Here is a 22,615-nt window from a genome sequence, read left to right as displayed (position 1 = left end):
ACAAAATTCAGGGGATCTGAGTTTTCATATGTAATGTCTTAGACAAACTCTACTTTGAAAATATTTTCAATATTTTAAACATTTGAGATGATAATATTTTTCTTTTTTGTTTATTATTATTTATATGCCTTCATTTCACAGTTATGTACCTTTAAGATTTGGACTGAAGTTTTTCAAACATTTGGAAAGCATACTATCTGAATAAAAAAATATGGTAAGAGTATTTATTAATTTCATTATCTTCTCCAGGAAATGGAAAAGAAGAAAAAAAAAATGAAGAAGAAATTTTATCGTGTTCCTGCCCAGAAGAGCACTAATGGGTTACGAACCCTTTCAGAGTCATAGAGCAGAGAGGAAAATGGTTGCCTTGGTAACAAGCAGACCAGTCAGTTGCATACACTCTCCCAAGAGCATCTAATTTATTCAGCAAATGCAGGCTAGAACAGGTGGCTAACCTAAATGATGCCAAAAAGCATTAGCTCTCCAACCCCAGTGTCCTCCACATTTTCTTGTATACAAACTAGTATACCTGTCCCTTATAGAGGAAGAGTTAACCAGATACATTTCAGAGTAGCTCATAACATCATTAATAGACAGAAAAGCTGTCTGCATTTGTCGCTTTTGAATTTTCTGACAAGAAATAGTGTACATTATTTTATCAAATGATCAATACCAACAACTTAATTTTATTAGTTACTTTTAAAGTAGAGGTCATCCTAACTCTGATTATAATATTTAATCATTGGTCTTTTAATAAATAAAATATTATTGTGAGTTTTAAGAGCAAGAAAATGCATTGCTAGATTTTACAATCCTTGCTTTAGATGATAAAGAGCCACAGGAATTTTAATTTAATAAGTTATCTAAAAGCTTCTAATTCTGGATTGTCAAAGGGAAGAACAGGGTTATAACATCAAGTCAGTTGAAGCTCTACTTATTATAGTGCTAACTAAGGCTATTAATTAAAAATATAAAGGAAAAATTCAGAAAACTCACAGTAAAGTTCATGCTTTATTCATACAACATATGGACTTTTATGGTCAAGGCCATTAATTTTTCCAACCTCATCTCCAAAACATCCCCCAGTACATCCTGACAGAATCACAATACAATCTACTCCTCATTTCCCTTTTCTTTGTGTTTTCTCTCTTCTCCCAAGACTGGACTCTTTGCTCCACACTGCAAGACCCGACATTCTCCCTCTCCTGAAGCCTGTACTCACCACTCCCAGGAAGAATGATCGCTTTAGATGATAACAGCTCACTGTGTCCCTTTGCAAGTGATTTTATCATTTTCAAATCTGCCTTTTTCTTCAGACTGATTTCTTTCAAAATCTGTACAATTCTAATATATGACAAAATATTTTCAGAAATTCAAATAAAAACCTCACTAATTTAGACAAATTTCAAAAAAAAAAAAATGGGTGGATTATTTTCATCAAATGTAGTCTTAAATTGAGATTTTCTTTTTAAACCTGGGTATCAGTCCATCTCCAGGTTGTTAACCCTGAACATTCCCACACTCAGAGCATCTCCACCAAAAAAACAAAAACACTTCTAAGAACACAGCTTGGAAAATGCTGGACTTATCACACAAACTGGTTTGCTTTACAACTATCTACTACATAATAATTACATAAGCAAGTGTTTGTTGAAAACAACATTTAAAATAGGAGACAACATTAATTAGGAAGTAGAGGTCTTAGTATTCTTTATTGATCTGTTTTAGAAGTCTTGCAATTGTTTCCAAAGGTGGACCCTTGCTGAGTGAGGAGGTTTCCTTGGCAACAGGGATAACTGCTTCCATCATGTGGAGAAAATGCATCTCTGTTTTGGACTCCTCTTCTACTCAGAAATATTATGTTGCTTCAAAGAAAGCAAGAACCTCTCATTTTCAGTACTTATCAGGTCTCCAGTTCATGGAATGCATGTTGCTGTGGAAAACAAGCAGTAATGGTAATTATCAGACAAGTTTCCTTATGAATAGGACACAACCTCTAGATTGATGCAGTTTTCTATTTCCCCTAGCCAATTACCCTACCCATGTGCTTATGCATGCTCTCATACACCACACACACACACACACAATTATCCTTATATGATCCCCTTTTTCATTTTCAGTTGTAAATGCCTTTGATTCCTATCATTTTTCTGCAGATAGAATTACAGATAATACTTATACCTCAATATCCTACAGCCAATAGAAAGCTTGGTTGGAGCAACAGGCAGTAGATAACACACATAGACCCATATTATTATAAGATGAGATGGAAAAACAAAATAGAACCTAAAAAATTAATGCTGTTATAATCAATTCCCTATTTAGTTCATATTTGTTCACATTTCTTCAAATGGTATCATGTTATTTCTTGTCATTTTTTCTCTCAACAGCAGTTTGAAAATATTTTTCTTGCTGCTGATGAAACTTCTTTATGAAAATTTCATACAACTATACAGTCATATCACAAAAGAGCTGGAAAACCCAGTACATCATACATATATCCACATAAATGGAAATATTTTGTCTGGACTTTGTGCTTATAAAAATCAGTAAAGTTGCATAGAGTTTGTTTTTTTTTTTAATCTTCTGAAGAAATTCTTCTAGTTTGTATGTTTATGTAAATAGTTAAATAAATGATATTTTTTTTTCTTTCCATACAAAGGATTGAATCTAGGGATGGTCAATTACTGAGCAACACCCGCAACCCTTTTATGTAGTTTATTTAGACACAGGGTCTTGTTAAGTTGCTTAGGGCTTCAGAAATTGCTGAGGCTGGCTTGGAAATCATGATCCTCCTGCCACAGCCTCTTGAGCTGCTGGCATTACAGGTGTGCATGACTGTGTCCAGCCATAAATTAGATTTTTGGAGCAAAGAATATTATATAAAAAGGCTCAAATGCATAGTCCAGCTTTTTCAACATAGCATATGCACAGAATTCCAAGCATGAATGGGAAATCAGCAATGGATTCTTCCATATATGAAGTATCCATGGAGTACAAATATTAAGATATTATTTAACAGAAAGGGTCAAAAACTGATGGATTCAAAATACTTCCTACTCATAACAACTTGAAATTTAGATCTTCAATGAACCTGAGAAATAAGGCAACCCCTTATTTTAATTTATCAAATGACTACTAAGAAACAGTAAGTAACATACCAGTTATGTCATGTTACGCTGTCATGTATTATGTTTCCTCATTGATGTTTTATTTAAACATAATATTGAACTTTGAACAACCTATATCACACTTTTTACACACAGATGAAAAAGACATCAGCTAAGAATGCTCTCAACTAAGAATAAAAGAAAACATTATTTAGAGGTTATTATTTAGGTTTAGTAATTTGAATTATTTTCTATGACATTAAAAATACTATACCTCATCCCATAAAAATGTACAGTTATTATGTGTGAATTAAATTTTTTAAAATAAGTAGTCTTTAGAGAGACAACAAGAATTGGTTCAGGAATTTGACCGCTTTGGGTCAAATTCTGAAATTGTCTTGGTGATAGCTCACGTTTGCCTTCTCATGATCACCAGATGGATGTAACAATTCCTTGCATCTCAGTATAGCTTCAAGGAAGAAGGGAGGAAGAATCAAGTCATCCTGTTTATCAGGCAATGCCTTATAGCATGCCCTTGTATCAGGTAAAGTCAGAACCTTCTTGGAACTCTTAGCCATTTATGCTCATGCCTCATTTCCATATCCAAAGTGTACGGCCACTCTCTGCAAGGGATCACAAGAAATTAGTGTTGTCCACTGCTATAGCAAATCTGGTAATGGGGAAATACATGAGAATGAGCTAAAAAGTATTAAATTGTTATTTGGCAATAGATGATAGAAACAAAGATGATAGGGAGGAAGGAGAGAAGGAGGAAGAAAGGAAGGAAGGAAGGTAAGTAGGATGGGAGGAAGGAAATGAGAATGAATCAGTAGAGAGAAAAATAATTAAAATAGGGAGAATATATTCCACTGTAACTTTAAAATAGGAAAATGAAGAATTCCAAGTGAGAGAGATGCTATGAAGCTGTATGTAAATGTTTTGCTAATTCTTTCCAGGTTGAAATATCAGAAACATGCTCACTCTGTAGACAGTGTCACTAGCAGCCAAAGCAAATCAGCAAAGAACATGTAGCAAAATTAAGAACCTGCGTGTTTTGTCAATTAGCAAGTCAAAGGAAAGCACCAGGTGGACTATCACTAAGAATCTTTGACCATTTCAGAGTGTCCAAAATTTAAAATCACCGCACTGCATAAATAATTTAAATAACATGGAATTCTTAACACAGATTTTTGGAAGGAAAATACAATTGTGAGTTATTTGTTGTTTCCCTTTACAATCACTTTCAACAGTTCTGTAAGTACTAGTGAATATTTGTGGAAGCTCTTTCTCTTCCTTTGGATCAATGTCTCACATTATGAAAAACAGAGAGGCTGTATGAATTGCAGTAGTATCGATTCAGCCAATTCCATCCGCTTTTCTAGGGTATGTTTTCCCTCTTAGGCTTCATAAAACAAGAGTGAAATGATATGCTACCTCTAAAACCCTGGTTCCCAACTGGGCTGTAAGTTCTAGGAAGATAGAGGACCTCAGTGTCTGGTCACTGCTATTTCCCTGGGATTTACAATAGTGGCAGGGAAAATGGTAATCCTTAGTGGTTGTCTAAGTAGATAAGAATTAATTAATTGTAGAACAGTTGTGTATTAGGCAAATATTATTGTACTGCAAGGTAGAATTCAGTGAATCTTGCAAAACTCTGCTGCAACATGGGTTGCACAGCAGTACAATCACACATCAGACTCTTCTTCAGAAAAAGAGCTTCCTGATTCAAACAATTAGACTAAAAATATCTTGAGACCAAGACCCACGTGCTTGGTTTTGGCCTTCATTGCCAAGGCTGGAGTCTGACATGTAATAAATGTGATTTATACTGAATGACCATCAAAGTGATGGCAATCAATACTCTAACTCAAACCACTAAAATAAGATTAAATTGACATGTTCCTGATGAACATTCAAACCCTGAACTTCAGGTTCATATTACTCAAGTTCAATAGCATTCAGCTTTCCAACTTAAAGGCGAATGAAAATCTTAGCGGAAATTCATAAGACCCAAGTCAGATCTCAACACACACTCACACATACACACATGCACAAACGCATCATGCAACACTTTTTTTTTTTTTAGATCATTCTGGGATAGTAAATTAAATTATTCCCAAAGAGAATAATAATAATTCCTAAGAGTCCGACTGGTGTATTTCCTAAAAAGCAGAATTAAATAACCCTATGAAGAAAAGGATTATTATATTTAAATATAACTATTTTTAATTATTACTTTAAATTAGACCTCACCATTAGCACCAAGATACACACAATTTTACAACAGAACAGCAGATAAGGTAAATATATAAATTTTCAACAAGTCATACACTGCATTTATAGAAATACTTTTGACAAGGACTTCTCTTTTTCAATTGTGTGTTTTATTATTATTATTACATTACATGCAAGTTTAGCTAGGACAGCATAAGTCACATCATTATCCTGTAGGAATGTACATACATACATACTGCTCTTATTGATTCAGTAAAGCCATAAATATCCTTCTCACAGGAGTGCAAACACAAAGGCACTTTTAGTTTAGGCATTTTGTTCATGAAATAAATCAAATTATATATATTTTTGGAGAGAGATATATACAGCAGAACATGCAAACAAAGATGGGAATAAGTCATTTAGAAATCAGAAGGCTGAAGCATTAATTGAACATTACCTTTTTCTCATAGTGAGGAACATGCATCATGGTCATTTCTGTCTTTTCTCACAGTGCTGATTTCAAACCCCCAGCTGAGAAGGCAGCTGTGCGGAGCAAGGAGCTGGTGAGCTCAGCAGGAGTTCTGTATCCTAATGCTAGTCCCAGAAACCCGGGCTTTCTTTCAGCTGCCGTGTTGTCATTAACAATGTCAGAAATGTTGTCCTCTTTTCCGAAGCAGTGGTACAAAGATCACAGTGATGATTTCTCTGAAGACTTCAAAAGCTTGTATCACCTTATTTTTATTGCTATTTGTTTGCAATGTAGCCTCTAACAAGTAGGCATTGGCTAGTTTTCAAAATATTTAAAATTTGGGAAGCTTTCATTAATCACAATCTTAATGGAATAGATAACAGTAAAACAGACATGAAAGTTGACGCATATGGGAGGAGTGTGGATTGCATTGCCCCTCACCCCATGCCAATGGGGGTGGGGGGAGAGAAATGAAAAGAGAAAGCCTCCACTATTACACCACATTTTTTTCTTAGATTGCACCATTGAAATCCTCATCTTTAATAAAAACAGAAATTATATTTTATGCCTTTGATAAAAGTAGTAATACAAAATTAACAGCAACCTAAAATAAAGCAACATTTCTTAAAAGCCCTTGAAAATGAAATTAATTTGCATCTGTTTCCATAGAGTGGCATTAAAAATGTTTTATGAAGTACTCAGAAAGATTGAAAAATGATTACAGAGCTAGCACTGAGCAGCATAAAGGCTGCAGTCACTAGCTGTAGGGCATGATTGATGTTACCAGATTGTCACAGATGAATGAAGCACGTCACTGTCAGAGGCACGGATTCTGGTGGGGTTTAGTCTTCAAAATCAGAGGACAAGCAATCATTTACATTTCTGAAAGAATCATAGATTTTAAATATATATATGTATGTATGTGTGTGTGCATATATATATGTATATATGTATATACTGGATGCATAAAATTAAATTTATACTTATAATATCCATGCATCCTAGTATGTATATTCAAGCACATTTGTTAGTATTGAATAATTATTACTGTGTTTCAACAATTTTGTATATATCTTTTATTACTATGTGCACTGAGTACTTTTTACCTCAAATCTGCAGATATAAGTCAGTACAAAATATTTGATGAAGAATAATGACTCCAAGTCATTTTAAGGCTATCTCTTATTTATAGTCACTTAATTTTACAAATTGATTTGGGTAAAGACATGGAGCTAAAATATCAATATTCTGAAATTCCGATTCACCTATGGCTTATTTTATCAAATTGATTATTACAAGAATAAACGCTCTAACTTAAAATCAAGATTACATAAAACAAATATTTAGATAGAAAAAACGCTCTAACTTAAAATCAAGATTACATAAAACAAATATTTAGATAGAAACATTATTGACACATCTTACAGCAAGTGGCCTTTGCTTACCAGATGAAGTTCCAATAAAAGAAAATTGAGAAAATAGAAGAGTAATACATGACAATTGTTGAGAAAAAATTACCACAAATTTAGTATGTTAAAACAAAACACAGAAGTCTCATCTTGGATATTTAAATACACAAATTTGATAGAAAATTATGCAGCTCAAAAATATTAACATACCATTTTTCTATTTCCTTACAATCATTTCTTTTTCTTATGCATATTCATTCACAATAACCATTGTTGTGATTTCTGCCAATAGCTGACATTATTTCTCTGAAGAAGTCATGTGAGATTTTGTTTAGCAAAACATTGCTTCTTAAAACATCAAATATTCACTTTTAATATTAACAATTATATTCAAGTCTGTCCGAAGGTGCCATTTAGTCTAAAAACAGATGCCACTTGCTCATGACAAAAAACATGAACAGACACTTCATAAAGAGCAACTGAAAACTATAAAGACACAGATTACAAAAAACATTCAACCTTCCAAATACTTGCAGGGATTGAAATTAAGATAAAAATTCGATTCCATTTTCACCTATCAAGCAATCAATGTTTATAATATGCAGTTAACAATAATGATAGAAGTACAATATCTTTTCAGTATCCTATATTACTGTTGATGATTCATCCTGACACATTTCAATTTGGCAGGAAAATACAACAGTAGAAGACAGCAAAGAAAAAATGACCACATATGTGATACTAGTAGCCATCTCTGAAATTCTACTTTAAAAAAAAAAAAAGTTTCATTTATAATAGTGTTCAGCATATTATATCACATAATTGAGAAAATGGGGGAAAAACACATGTCCAATAATAAATAAATATTTCAGAAGACAAAAATTGACGGTAGCTGTGGGAAAAATATCATCAACAACAGGCACAGCAGGAGGTATGTGTGTGTGACCATGTCCAAAGCACGACAGAGACAAGGACACGATGACCACAGAACAGCTGAGCAATCCTTCTTCTTGTTCTAACCTTCATGATTCCTGCTCAATTCCCAATGACCATGCACCAGTGTTCTGGTCCTCTAACCCCCTAGGGAATTTTTGCCAAGACAGCTAATCCCCAACTACTCCTGCTTTCTGACAACATCTAATTCAGAAATGGACTCTTCCCTTTAAAGCCCTATGGGAATCATCCTGCTGAAGCCCAAGTCCTTTCAAAAGCCTGGCCCAAAGTCCTCCCTCTAAGAACTCCACAGCTCTTCCATTAGGCATCGTCCTCAACTGCAGCATGCTAAATGAACCTCATCTGGTTAAATGTGTTCATTTGCATGGTCTTTGGCTGGTGTGTTTTATTAGCTCTGTGACAATCCATCATATTGGGCATTAGGCTGTCATTATAATGGCAGCATGAAAAATAGAAAAACATGAGAATGCTGACATTAAAGAGTGTAAAGAAGACATAACAAATGCTGTAGCTTAAAGCACTGAGTTTATTGGGTAGTTTGTTCCTTGTTTTCTTTTCTACCGAAAGTTCAGCAAATTATATTTCTAATTAAAAAAAAAAAAAAAAAAAAAAACAGTGTGATAAAAAATGAAAAAAGTAAACGGGGTCCCGTGGAACACACCTGCAATCCTAGTGGCTCAGGAGGCTAAAGCAGGAGGATCACAAGTTCAAAGCCAGCCCCAGCAATTTAGTGAGGCCCTAAATAACTTAGGAAGACCTGGTCTCAAAATAAAATATAAAAAGGGCTGCGATGTGGCTCAGTGGTTAAGTACCCTTAAGTTTAATCCCTGGCGCCAAAAAAAAAAAAGCAAAACTTAAATAAAATCTCTCTCAACTAAATAAGAAATATCTAATGCACTCATTTTTTCTCCTATTTATTCAGTGAAGAATTTGCACATAGCCATTAATTTATGCATATTATTAATTAACCTCATGACCTTAAGTTGTTAAAGACAATGATTAATTCATTCATTATCCACATAGCTATTTGATGTATTGATATATATAATGAATTAATTTATATGCATTGGTAACTAATACACATAACAATGCAGTAATTAATTTTTCTATATTCATTCACTCATTTATTATTTTGGGTTCATTCATTTATTATTTCATCAAATATATGCTTAGCTTCTTTAATTTTCCAGCCATTTCCCAGAGCTAGGTGTCAATGAAGCAGTGTCTAACACCAGGAGCTGCCCACTAGACAGGAGCTCACTGTGCAATGGGGAGGCAGAGAAGGCAGATATCCCCTAAATAGAGAGACAGGTGCTCTTTTCTCAGACACAGATGATGCTATGGGAGCTGACTCCAGGAACAACTAGTCTCTTGGTAGTCACTCTACCATAGAAGGTAGGAGTGGCTGGGGGTGACTTCCAGGAGGAGGTGATGCTTATCAGGATGCCTAAACTACAAACATGTGTTTGTTAGTCAAAGGAGAGGAGAAGGAGTATTCCAGGCTGCATAGGAGTATGTAATTAAGAGCTAAAACGAGAAAGACAATTAATGCTTCAAGAGATTAGAGAAGTTGAGCTTAATGTGGGTGTAATCAGTGAGGGATTTGTGAAGGGAGTGGAACTTGACCTAGATCTTAGAAAATAGAGAAGGCACATGGGGCTGGGGGGGTGGGCCATATCTGGAATAAGCATTTTTCTTACCCTGTGGCATGGTAAATACACAATGTCAATATAAATTGTTTTAGGATAGTTTGCTTGTATTCACAGTCATCAACTAAATCAACAAGCTTAATTTTAATTTTGGGCAATCTCTTCAAGGAGTTTAAGAATTACAAATTAAATCAGAGCTCACATGTGACAAATCCTCACTCCAGTGGTTGTAAATGGTCTCTTGCTACAGTATCTTTCTTGAGCCCAGGGAAGTGACACACAAAACAGTCAGCTGAAAAGCTTAAATGGGAACTTTTCAATCTAATCCAGTTATCCCGTGAAGTCACCACCTGTCTATTAGGATTTCCCTCACACTATTACAAAGGGATTTTTCAGATACACTTCTACACTTTTGCCTTCTCTGAACTCAGAATTGGACCAAATATGAGAACTGTAAACGGCAATGCTTTTTTGAAATTAACTAGCTAAAGAAGAAAAAGAAGAAGAAGAAGATAAGTCAGATTTTGATGGAGAAAACCTTTGCCAAGTTCCAAAGGTATAAAAATACAAAGTGCAGTGAAGGATACATTTCAAACTTTAAATTGGGTTTGGAAGTGTTGCAAGTATAGTTACATATGGCAGGCAAACAGAGCACATGCCAAAAGAGGCAAAATGAGTGTAAGAAAGTGTGAAGTTTGATCATGCATATGGGGAACATTAGCAAAGGGAATAAATAAGATAATGTCTGTATAGCAAATGGGCCACATTTTTATAAGATAGAAAGCCCAGTGGAAGGGACAGTTTTGAACACAATATGACTGAAAACCCAGACAAATGACATTTGGAAAACTGACAAATGACATTTTCCTGCTGAGTCTTACTAATGGTCTTTAATTCTTATTCTAAAACCTTTAATTTTCCATTCCATTAGCAAAAACACCTGAAAGAATCCCATTGTTCTTGTAGAGCTAAAATGCAGACGCACCTACAAAGAGTCAGAAGACAAGACAAACCATTTACTTTTGTCCTATAATATGATTAACATATCTTTTCCTATTAATGATTGGCAAGTGTGCTAATTTTGAGGGGGGGTTTCAAATAAAAATTTAGTAGAATAGCTTGTGCATGTATAGGATCTGTTATGAAATTTTCTTTGAAACATAGGATATGCTGTTCGTTATTCTAAAATGATAAAAGAAATATCATTTTTCACGTCAAATTTCAAAATTTTGTTCTTTACAGAAGTAAATTCTGCTAACATGTATGCAACTGGGACAAAGGTGTTTTCATGGAATTGCAATGTTATCTTCCTTATTTAAAAGTGAAAGCTCTTTTAATGACTTGATTATAATGTAATATAAAATGTTTACAACTGGCTTAGTTATGTAAATCTGCCTAACAAATTACTCTGAAGTTTAGCAGTTTAAAGCAGCAAACATTCATTATCTCACAGTTCCTCTGGGTCCAATCTCCTGGCATGGCTTAGCTGGGTCCTCTGTTGATAAACTCTTACAAACCCCATCAAGATGTCAAGCATGGGTGAAGCCATGTCAGGGCATGATTGGGAGAAGACATACTTCCAACATCATCCAGGAAGCTTTTGTCAGGTCCTGGCTCCATTCTTAAAAAGCTTTTCTGGAAGACCACTCACAACAGAGCAGCCTGATTCCTCCAGAGCCAAAGTAGAAGAGGAGAAAAGTGAAAGACAGAGACAGAGACAGGTGAAAGTTACAGTCTGCAACCAGTCTCCAGAGTGACCCCCTATCACTTTTACTGTATTATAGTTGATAGAAGTTGGCCATTAGACTCAAAATACACTTAAGGGAAGGGAATTACATGAAAATGTGACTACAGAGAGGCATCACTGGAGTCATCTTAGAGGTGGTCATCCAAAATGACAAAAGCCAATCAGCTGATCAGAATCCATGTCAATTCCATTTGAAGTAAAATATTTAACATGTGAGATCAGAGAGATGTTTATTATCTCCCCAAAACACAATTCAATCACTGTAATTAACCAATTACTTAGCCAGATAGTCACCAAACAGTCTGGCTAAATGTGGCATGGCATCTCCCAGCTTCTTTTTTTTTTTTTTTTGCAGGTATTATGAACAATTTTTTTTAATATTTTTTTATTGGTTGTTCAAAACATTACAAAGCTCTTGACATATCATATTTCATACATTTGATTCAAGTGGGTTATGAACTCCCATTTTTACCCCAAATACAGATTGCAGAGACTGGGGTTGTGGCTCAGTGGTAGAGCACTCACCTCGAATGTGTGAGACCCTGGATTCCACCCTCAGCACCACATAAAAATAAATAAGTGAAATCAAGGTATTGCGTCCAACTACAACTAAATATATATATATATATATATATATATATATATATATATATATATATATATATATTTAAAAAATCTCCCAGCTTCTGACAGATTCAGCAAAACAGATTGGCCAGCATTGACTGTAGAACAACCACTCGGTACACAATTAAAGTACCTTATGGAATGGTGAAAATAAGAGAGGAGTTAAACAATTATTACACGATTATTTCTCAGGGGTTGGGAAACACTAGTTTTTTTAATCATTAAGTGTAACTCCTAAACTTAATATTAAAACACCAAAGCCTCATCATTGGCCATTTTCACCCCACTATCTACAGATGACCCCCAGCATTCAAATGTGATTGGCTTCTCTCAGTGCCATATCCAGGCTTGTTTTACCCTTTTTAGCTAAGCAAGCAAGTTTATTTTCTCCAGTTTATCATGACCTAATTCTCATTTATAAGGATTCTGTATATTCTCAATCCCACAATCCATATACTGTCTAATCTTCAAAACTCACTTTTAAATCCCATTCTCTGTACCTGAACTTCCCAGACTAATTGTTGGCTTCGGAAATATTAGTTTCCCCAACATTCAAAATCATGAAAAAACAGATTCCAAAGAACCCTAAATAGCTGTCTGGCTACCCCATAATCACTCACAAATGAAGACTGTCTGCATCATGTAACAGTCTTGCGTTCTTGGAGCTGACTCATTCTCAAAATGATTTTACAGCACACAGCTGTACCAGACTGTACTGTTTCCCGTGAGAGAGCTCCACTTCAGTTCCTCCATCCTTCTCCTCTCATTCAGGTTATCTACCCACTGCTATGAGTGCCCAGGCATCCAGGAGGCATTATCATTCAGCAAGGGGGCTTCGCAATTTGGGGCTGTTACCCAGTTAAGTCCTGCTTTCTGAGAAAATATCTGTATCTCTATCTGTGTCACATTATTATGAACTAAAATGTATGCTTTATCAGATTTCCTGATTTTCCACTAGAGTTCTTCTTCATTCCAGAATTCCCTTCAGGATCTCACACTTCATTTAGTCATCAGGACTCCTAAGCCTCCTCTTAGTTGTGACATTTTCTTAAACTTTACTTTTTTCATGAGCTTGACAGTTTTGCGGTTTACTGTTTGGCATTTTGTGCGATTTCCTACAATTTGCGTTTGTCTGAGGTTTTTCTCATGGATACATTGGAGTTAAGGATTTTGAGGAAGAAAATCGCAGGGGTGAAATGTCATATCAATGTAGCCCATCAAGGATACATCCTAACTAGTTGACCTATCACCACTGTTATAAACCTTTATCCTCTGGCTAAGGTCACAGTTATCACATTCATCCACTCTGGTTTCTTTATCCTGCCTTTTGCATTCTATCATCTTTAAAAGCAAGTTATTAAGTATTACCCCTGCCCCATACACAAAAGGGGCATAGTTACACTTCATCACCTGGAGGAGAAAGTATCTACATAGATTATTTGGAATTATCTTATAAAGATATGTCCATTTATTCCCATTTCTTCACTTATTCAGCTATTTCCTTGTGTCAGTATGGACTCACGGATGTTTATTCATACTTTGAATCATACTCCAATAACCCATTATTCAAAGTAGCATTATCAATTTTTGAAAAAATCTTTTAGTTCCTCCCAACATCTCTTGGACATCCTATCAGTTTTTAGAACTTCCTTAGTTTCTGGTACCACAGAATGCCCCAGGTTCATCCCATGTGTTTCAAGAACAGCCCTGAAATCTGCCATTTTTACAAAGAGCCCCGGTTCCTTCTGTTGTTGAATGGTATTAAAAGCCACTGCCCAGGAACTGCAGTACAGTAAGTGAAAAAAAACAGACCCTAAAAGACAAATACCACATATTCTGTCTCATATATGTAAGCTAAAAGAAAAAAAAAAAAAAGCTCATCTGAATATAGAATTTTGATTACCAGATTCAGATTCTGGGAAGGTGACATGGGTAGGAGCAGGATCAATATTGAGTTATACCCAGAGATGGAAGGAATAAGTTCTGGTGTTCTACACCACAGTGGCATAACTATATAGTAGCCTGTTCCATATTTCATGAACTAGAAAAAGAATTCCAAACATAGTGAAAAGACAAGGAGACATAAATGCTAATTGCCTGATTTGATCAGTACACGTTGTGTGCATGCATTTAAATATCCGTCAATATCCCGTAAATATGTGCAATTTTTACATTTTACTTCATAAAGACAAAGCAGAATAATTTGGCACAATCTGAGGAAGAGAAAACATCCCTCTCTGGATGCTGACTGTCCTCATCACTATTAGGATATCATTTCTTCTAGGCCTCCTCAATGGACAAAGTTGAGAAATACTTGTGTGTATACCAGCCCATGCATTTGCATTATTCATAGTTATTTTTCTGTATATCTATCACTAGCTAAACATTATGTCTCCAACTCAATCCAGATTCATATGGTTTATTTTAGCTCTCTGCCCTTTGTTATGTTAGAATAAAAGTATCAGACAAATTTAACAGTTTATCTGAGCAAAGAGTGATTCATGAATTGGGTCAGACTCTAAACTGAAAGAGGTTCAGAGAGCTCAGGCAGTGAGAATTTATAGGCTAACCACACACATACGCACAGAAATAGCATGGTCGATTACAGCTAGTCGCTTGCCTTATTTGGATGTGGTCTGATCAGTTGTCTGCCTGCGATTGGCTGACACCTGGCTGTTACAAAAGATATATTCCTGAATTAGGTTGCAGTTTGTTACACAGAAACTGCAAATTCAGAGATAGCCTCAAGCCAAAAGCCTCTTGTTTATTTAATTTAACATATTATATCCGCTCCCAGCATCAAAAAAGCTAGCTCCCTGACATCACTGTCAAACCATTTATTTGCTTAATCTCAGGAGACATATAAGGAAACCTCAGAATAAAGAAGTCACATACCTCTGAGAAATATCTTTCTCAATTAAAGATTATGCTTATGTATAATTTAAGTCTAATTTATCAAAGAATTTTAATAATTTTCAGTAATCTCCAAAGCTATTTAAACCAGCACCTCTTTGTCCATCCCTTTCATGAAGTTATTATTTTACTTAGAGATTCTTTTGAAGAACTGCCTTCCATCCTGGAAAGACTTGTGAGTGATTTTTTTTTTTTAATTTCCTACATTTATTCTTTGTGCTGTAAAATTCTATGGGATTTGCCAATGAAAGACACCATGAATTAGTCTTCACTAAAATAGTTTTTTAGCCTTTAAAAAAAAAAAAAAAACAGTGCTTTACCTGGTTAAACTATCACTGCTCCCATCCCTGGAAATCACTGATTTGCCTTCTCTTTCTATAGTTTATTTTTGTTTTTCATTTTTTCTTTTTTACCAGAATGTCATATAAATGAACTCACAAAGTACGTAACTTCCATTTAATACTGATTTCTTTCACTTATTCAGTATTCATTTAAGATTCATTCACATCTTTACATGGCTTATTGCTGCATAGTGTCTGTCCCCTTGTATGTATGAGTGAACCAGAGTCTGTTTCTCAGTTCACCTTTCATAGAACATCTTGATCCCCCAACACCACTGTTTGATGACCATGGGCAGAATTATTATGGACATTCATGTGCAAGTTTTGGTGTGGACATAGGATTTCAGGTTGTTGGGTGAATATCTAGAAGCACAAATGTTGGGTAAGTCTATGTTTAGCTTTATACCATTTTTTAGTCAATGATGGACACTATATTATACAAATGTTTTTAGCAAGATGTGTTTCATATTAGTCACCAAAAACTTCCTGGTAAACCATGAGAAAATTGGAAGAAAATGAGACCAATTGCTGAAGATTAGCAGTTCCTGTGTTAGATTCTACTGGGGAGAGAAATACTGATGGAGAAGGGTTAAGACAAGAAAAGAGAAGGAAGACAGAAAATGTTAGTTAAGTTGTACACATGGAAGGAGTGTTTGAGGAAGTAGAAATAAGGATGGAATTTGTTTCATATCTAAATTTAAGTGCTCAGTTGAAGAGTAAGAAGGACTAGCTGACAGTCTACTAGAAAAACAGGAACAACCACCCTGAGAAGGGAAAGATGAGAAAAAAAGGCAAAGTAAGCAACTGGGGAGGTAAAGTGAATGGCAAGGCTGAGGAAAGCTTAAGTATATAAGGTGAAGCTCTAGACTGAGAACCCAATTTTGGAATCATTAGAAGGAAGTGGATTGCGGGGATGACATGCCTCCCTGACAAGAATCCTTAGCACTTGCAACTTGTTTGATTGACAAGAGACTTCCATGCATATATTTAAGACCCATTCCCTCACCTCGTTTTACTCTGGTGCTTTTTATGGAAACATTAACAATTCCACTGCTCTGTGATTCTCCTCACATTCCACCCACATGCTCTTCTGTATATTTAAGGATGTATTGTCAAATGCTAGAAACGTAATAAGAAATGAAAAGGTCCAAAAGAATTGCCTTTTCTAATCCCTAGGGCAAAAATTAGATGTTTAAGAGTGAGATAGTGACTCCTGATGTGTTCTTTCTAGGAACACGTGAGTGCAAAGGGACTGAGTATGTGGTTACTAATATCAGCAAAGGACCACGCAGGCAGGGAGAGGAAATGCTCCTCCAGTGAACACAGTCTTTGCTGTACCCATCGCACGCACGTGGGGGAAGCCAGCTTCCCCAGCTCTCTTGTTTTTGGCTCTCGCTCCACACATGGTGGGAGAATCTCTTGGCTGGCACCTTCCGATCTCTAAAGTGGATATAGAACTACTTGTGTCTCAAGGTGTTCTGGTTGTCAAGAGGCAAAATTAGAAAACTCATAACAGATGAATGATTAATCACAGATTTGCTTCTAAACTTCAAGACAATTCCTTTATGAACTTGTGTAATATTGGCAGGAAGCTTATTTGGTTTCTATTTTGAGCTATCCTCTCTTGAATACAATCATAATTCTCAATTTTCACCAATATTTTTTAAGAGCACTGAAAGAGAACTGAGATTATTAATTGTACTGTATGGGCTTGGTTGAGATTTTTTTGTAATTCTGGCTCTAAAAAATATTATGAACATCTAAGTTAATTTATAATTTCTAGTTAAACATCAATAATCTTTCTTTAAGAATAAATTAATGAGCTCTTCTAAAATGATTTCTTCACCTCTACCATTCCGATTCTAGGATTACTCATGTATACAAAGGTAAGGGGGAAACTGGAATTTGGATCCTTTCTTAGTGCCCGTCTTGTGATACATTCCTGATACATTTGAATAAACCTGCTATCATTCCTTTATTTCCAATCTATTAGTATTATATTCAAAATGCTTCCAGAGTTATCATCGATATTTGAGACACAAAAGCATTGATGTGCACACAATATACTATTATGTGTAATTATAATACAAATGAATTAAAAAAATATCTGTCTAAAATAACCAAAATTTGTGAGTAGCTGCATGATTTACTTAAGTCTAAAGGTCACTCTTCATTTCACTGACCAGTGAAATTCTGTGGCATATTAACACACAGCGTCCATCACATGGCAATGTGGGACGCTTCTGTCACTGAGTAGAGGTACTGGATCATGAAGACTGGGCCACAGTCACCCACGGACCATGGTAAAGACTCATAAATATTTTCACAACACATCACATTTCTCTTGTGCTCATTTGAGTTACATTAGCAAGCCTAATAGGACCTAAGCTCTAAATTATCTCCCTGTCTTAATCTTTGACCTGTTAATACTTCATGTCAACATGCCTTCTATACAATCAGAGATATGATAAATTGTGGTATAAAGGTGTATTAAGAATTGTAATGCAAAATAATAATAATAATAATAATAATAATAGTAAAAAAATATGTATCTGATATTCCAGAAAAATAATACATTAAAGTAACAATCAGATCCTTCTCTGTCCATCACTTTGTGCTGATCAGGCATTTGGGTACTCCCTAATATGTGTAAGACTCATTTTTCTTCTCTTGCTAAGTATAATAAGGTTTTTAAGTTAAATAGGTGAATATAAATTACTGCGTTATGCTGTAAGAAGATGACAGAAATGGAAAAAGAAGATTGAGGGAAGAAAGTTTTGGATTCTGAGAATTTTGATGGCTCAGAATAATGCCATCAAACCAATTAAACAGAACAATATTTTATTTTTATACTTAAAAAACTGAAGTATGTGGTTTGCTCTATTTCCAATATTTTTCCTTTCTATTGATTTTACATAAATCTTCCTGTATCCTGCTACCACCAACAGATTCTTCTTTTTCACAATTATTTTCTTGATGATATAAGTCACTTATTTCTGTATGTGTTGTCATGTGCCAAATAGATGATTGCCAACTATTCTGTGCAGATGTACATGGGCCCACATATAAATATACATATGTGTGTATATCTATGTATATGAATATGTATAAACTAGTCATGGAAACAGAAATCTACATAGACTCCAAAATTATTTCTAAGTTGTTGCCAAGTTGTTCTTTAGTCATTCAATAACTTCCCTGGCCCCTCAAAACTCCCCCTTTACATCTTTCCTATATAGTACAAGCTAATATTAGCTTCCAACCAAAAACACAGTTATTAACAACATGAAATCTTCATGGATTTGTGTTTATACCAACAGTGTGACTGATTGTTAAAATTGACATTTTTTTTTAATTCACCTTAACTCTCAAAGCATAGAACAAAAAGTAAGTTGGCAAATATCCCCTTTTAAAATCAAGCTTCTGGACACCCCATGGATTAGTTAATTAGGAATGGCTCAACACAGTTCTAACAGCACAGGTGATCCCACCGGTAGCTTCTAAGGAAAGTGAGGACATCAGTTTGGAAAGAGTTAGTTGCCCATGAAGCATGAATTGTGAAGGCAGCCAGCCAAGAAGACTGCCAAGGACCATCAAAGTGCTTAGCGCATGTCCCTGGAAGTTGGAGAGGGGCTTAGTTTCATGCAGCTACTCAACATATTTAACAACTGCTACTCTGTCCACAGTGAGGAAGGTTGGAGCCCTGTGGTGCTAGAAAGCACCTCTTAATTATGGGATAATGAAAATGTGAGAGGCACAAAGGGAAAAAAAAGGGGGAAGCCAGGGATGCCTACTGGGTTAGGTAACTTAGGGTCACTCAGTCACTAGACTTAGAGAAGTATTTCCACACTGTAACAACCTGAAAAGTTCTGCCATTGACAGAAAGTCAGCCTTGATGAATACCTGATTCACCCGTGAAGCAGATCAAGAGATAGTGTGATGCTCTTGTCCACAGCCAACATTAGAGAGAGGGAAGGAAGGGAGGAAGCAAAGGAGGGAGAAAGAGAGGGAGGAATCTGAAGGTGGGGGCACTTTCAGTATGGAACCAAGCAGAAAGAAGACTTAATTCTCAACCTTTGATTTGATTATTACTCTGGTATGGACTTCTTTAAAAATATATTTTTTAAAATTTGTTCTACTTTAGTTATACATGACAGTAGAGTGCATTTTGACATATCATGCATAAATGGAGTATAAGTTCTCATTCATGTGAATGATGTAGAGTTACACAGACTATGCAATCATACACGCCCACATAGGGTAATAATGTTTGATTTATTCTACTATCATTTCTACCCCCAAGCCTCCCCTCCCTTTATTTCCCTCTGTCTCGTCCAAGATACCTCCATTCTCCTCTCACCTTTATTGTGAATTAGCATCTACTTATCAGAGAAAACCTTCAACCTTTGTTTCTTTAGGACTGGCTTATTTTGCTTAGCACAATATTCTCCAGTTTTACCCATTTACCAGTAAATGCCATCATTTCATTGTTCTTTAAGGCTGAGTAATATTCCATCATATATATACGTGTGTGTGTGTGTGTGTGTGTGTCACATTTTCTTTATCCATTAATTTATTGAAGGACACATAGGTTGGTTTCATAGTTTAGCTATTGTGAACTGAGCTGCTATAAACATTGATATGGCTGCATCACTGTAGTATTGCTGATTTTAAGTCCTTTGTGTATAAACCAAGGAATGTGATGACTGGGTCAAAATGTGGTTTCATTCCAAGTTTTCTGAGGAATCTTCATACTGCTTTCCATAATGGTTGCACCAATTTACAGTCCCCTCAGCAGTGTATAAGTGTATATTTTTCCCTACATTCTCACCAACAAATATTCTTGCTTGTATACTTGATAATTGCCATTCTGACTAGAGTGAGATGAAATCTCAGTGTAGTTTTGATTTGCATTTCTCTAATTACTAGAGGTGTTGAACATTTTTTTTCCTATATTTGCTGACCAATTGTATTTCTTCTTCTGTGAAGTGTCTCTTTAGTTCCTTGGACATTTTAATCATAGAAAGGAGAGTGTGGTTGTCTCTTTATTATCTAAGTCAATCGATCAAACTTTGAGGCAAAATTGAGAGATGGTTCAAGGGCAAGGTAGGACCTTTCTATTCCAGTACAGGTTTCAAAGTTTAGTGGCAGAAAAGTGAAATTTGTTTTCTTTTTGTACCTTAACATTCACTCAATGAAAGGATTATCTCATCGAAGCATCCAGGCTGGGATTGTCTGATAAACCACTGGAGAGCAATCAGCATCATTTGCTTCACCTGAGAATCTGTTGTATTATATTTTATTGGTTTGGGGTTTGACTGAGCCCAGCTCCAGAGACAATAGCCTAAAATCTAGAACAGCTTCAGGCTCAGTTTCATATGTTCCTGAGAAGAACAGTCCATACAGTAGCCTGGGTGGTTCATACACACATGGGTCTGGGTTTCAGGGTTTCTGTAGCATGGCTGCAGGGCACAGGCAAGCTCCAATCCCCTGGGAACCAGGGCAGTGGCTTGCCCTTCTATACACACCATGTGTTCTGATACAGTGACGCATCCTGGAGGACAACACCAAATCAGAACCTCAGACCTTTGGGGAAGCTCAAGGAACTGAATCTCTATCCTGGGCTCAGCTTCATCCTGGCAGCAAGGGTCACATGATATGGTGCCCACGACTCTAGGAGTCCATCATGAACGATCAGAGCAAAGGTGAAATTATGGGGATGGGCTGAATCAGCAGTTCTCAAACTTGTAGGCCCTGGGACCCCTAACTCTCAAAAATTATTGAAGATATAAGAACATATATTTATATGGATTATATTTAACATTGAAATTAAAACTGAAAAAAAGTTTGAAAGGCTTTTTGAAATCTTTTTAAAGTAGCAATGATAATGCCAAAAAAATATTTGTGACAAATAATTATATTTTTCCAAAGCAAAATGATAAAGTGAAAAGAATGAGGGTTTTGTCTTTTTACAAGTTCTTTTATTGTCTGGCTTAATAGAAGGCAGTTAGGTTTTTACATATGATCACGCATTCAATCCATAGTGATACATTGATTTGGCTAAAGTACATAAATTTTTTATACTTTACATGTATTCTTTATATACATTTATAAATATGTAAATGTATATACCATATATTCATAAATATATGAATTTATTTACTTTATATATTTTATACACCATATTGTGTGTGTGTGTATACATATATATATATGTATACACACACACACATATAATCCAGCCTCACACAGAGGTATATGTAGAAAAGAATGGGATATTTTAATAGTTGTTTATAATTATTTATTTTGTTTAAGATAATTTCTTTAAAATGCAGTAAAAATCAATTAGTGGTAGTTTTTACACATTAGTTATGAAGATATCCAAACAGATATTCATATTACAAGCTATAATAAAACCCAATTTATTCATTAATATTGCCCCCATTACACCAGTAAAGTCTTTCCATGTTGTGAAGCTGGCAAATTCACAGTGGTGAGGACACTTATTCTCATTTGAAGTCTCCAATTTTATCACTGTTAAAACCTTTGTTTTCCTTAAAGTGATAGGATCATGTAATTCATTTTTGATAAAGATCTCTGCCAAGCATCCAAGCCTGAAGACCACTGTTTGCCTGCCAGTCATTCCTTCAGGTAGAAAGAAAAACTAACTAGCTCAGCTCACAACTCAAACAAGCACTCAAATATTTTCCTTAGAAAACAATCAGACATCATCACCAGGATATTTTAAAAACGCTGAAGCCAAGAATGAAGATTTAGCAAAACCAATAAATTTAACTGGTCTATCAAAGATATCCAAAACTGAAATCAGTATTTAAAAAAAATAAATGTGTTGTTGATGTGTAGCTAAAGAATCCAATGACTGATAGGACTGTTTGTAGCCATTGCTTGATTCATCCCAAGGTCCTTCCATTTTACACTCCATTATTTTGTGGTGTCAATGAACAAGATATAAAATCTCTATACTATTATGAAAGTAGTATTTACCATAAAGTCCCCTTTAAAGGGTGCTAAGTATCCCTGGGATCCACATACCACATTTGGGATCTTCTGGGCTTGATAATACAATGGTAGAGTCGTTGGCAGGAGGGGCAAATTCAATTTTTTATATGAGGGGAAGTTAGCATCCTGGTGTTTCTGAGTGAATGAGTATAAGTAAAGTCA

This window comes from Callospermophilus lateralis, chromosome 5 (assembly GCF_048772815.1).
Source record: "Callospermophilus lateralis isolate mCalLat2 chromosome 5, mCalLat2.hap1, whole genome shotgun sequence".
Classification (NCBI taxonomy): Eukaryota; Metazoa; Chordata; class Mammalia; order Rodentia; family Sciuridae; genus Callospermophilus; species Callospermophilus lateralis.
This window is presented reverse-complemented; position numbering follows the sequence as displayed.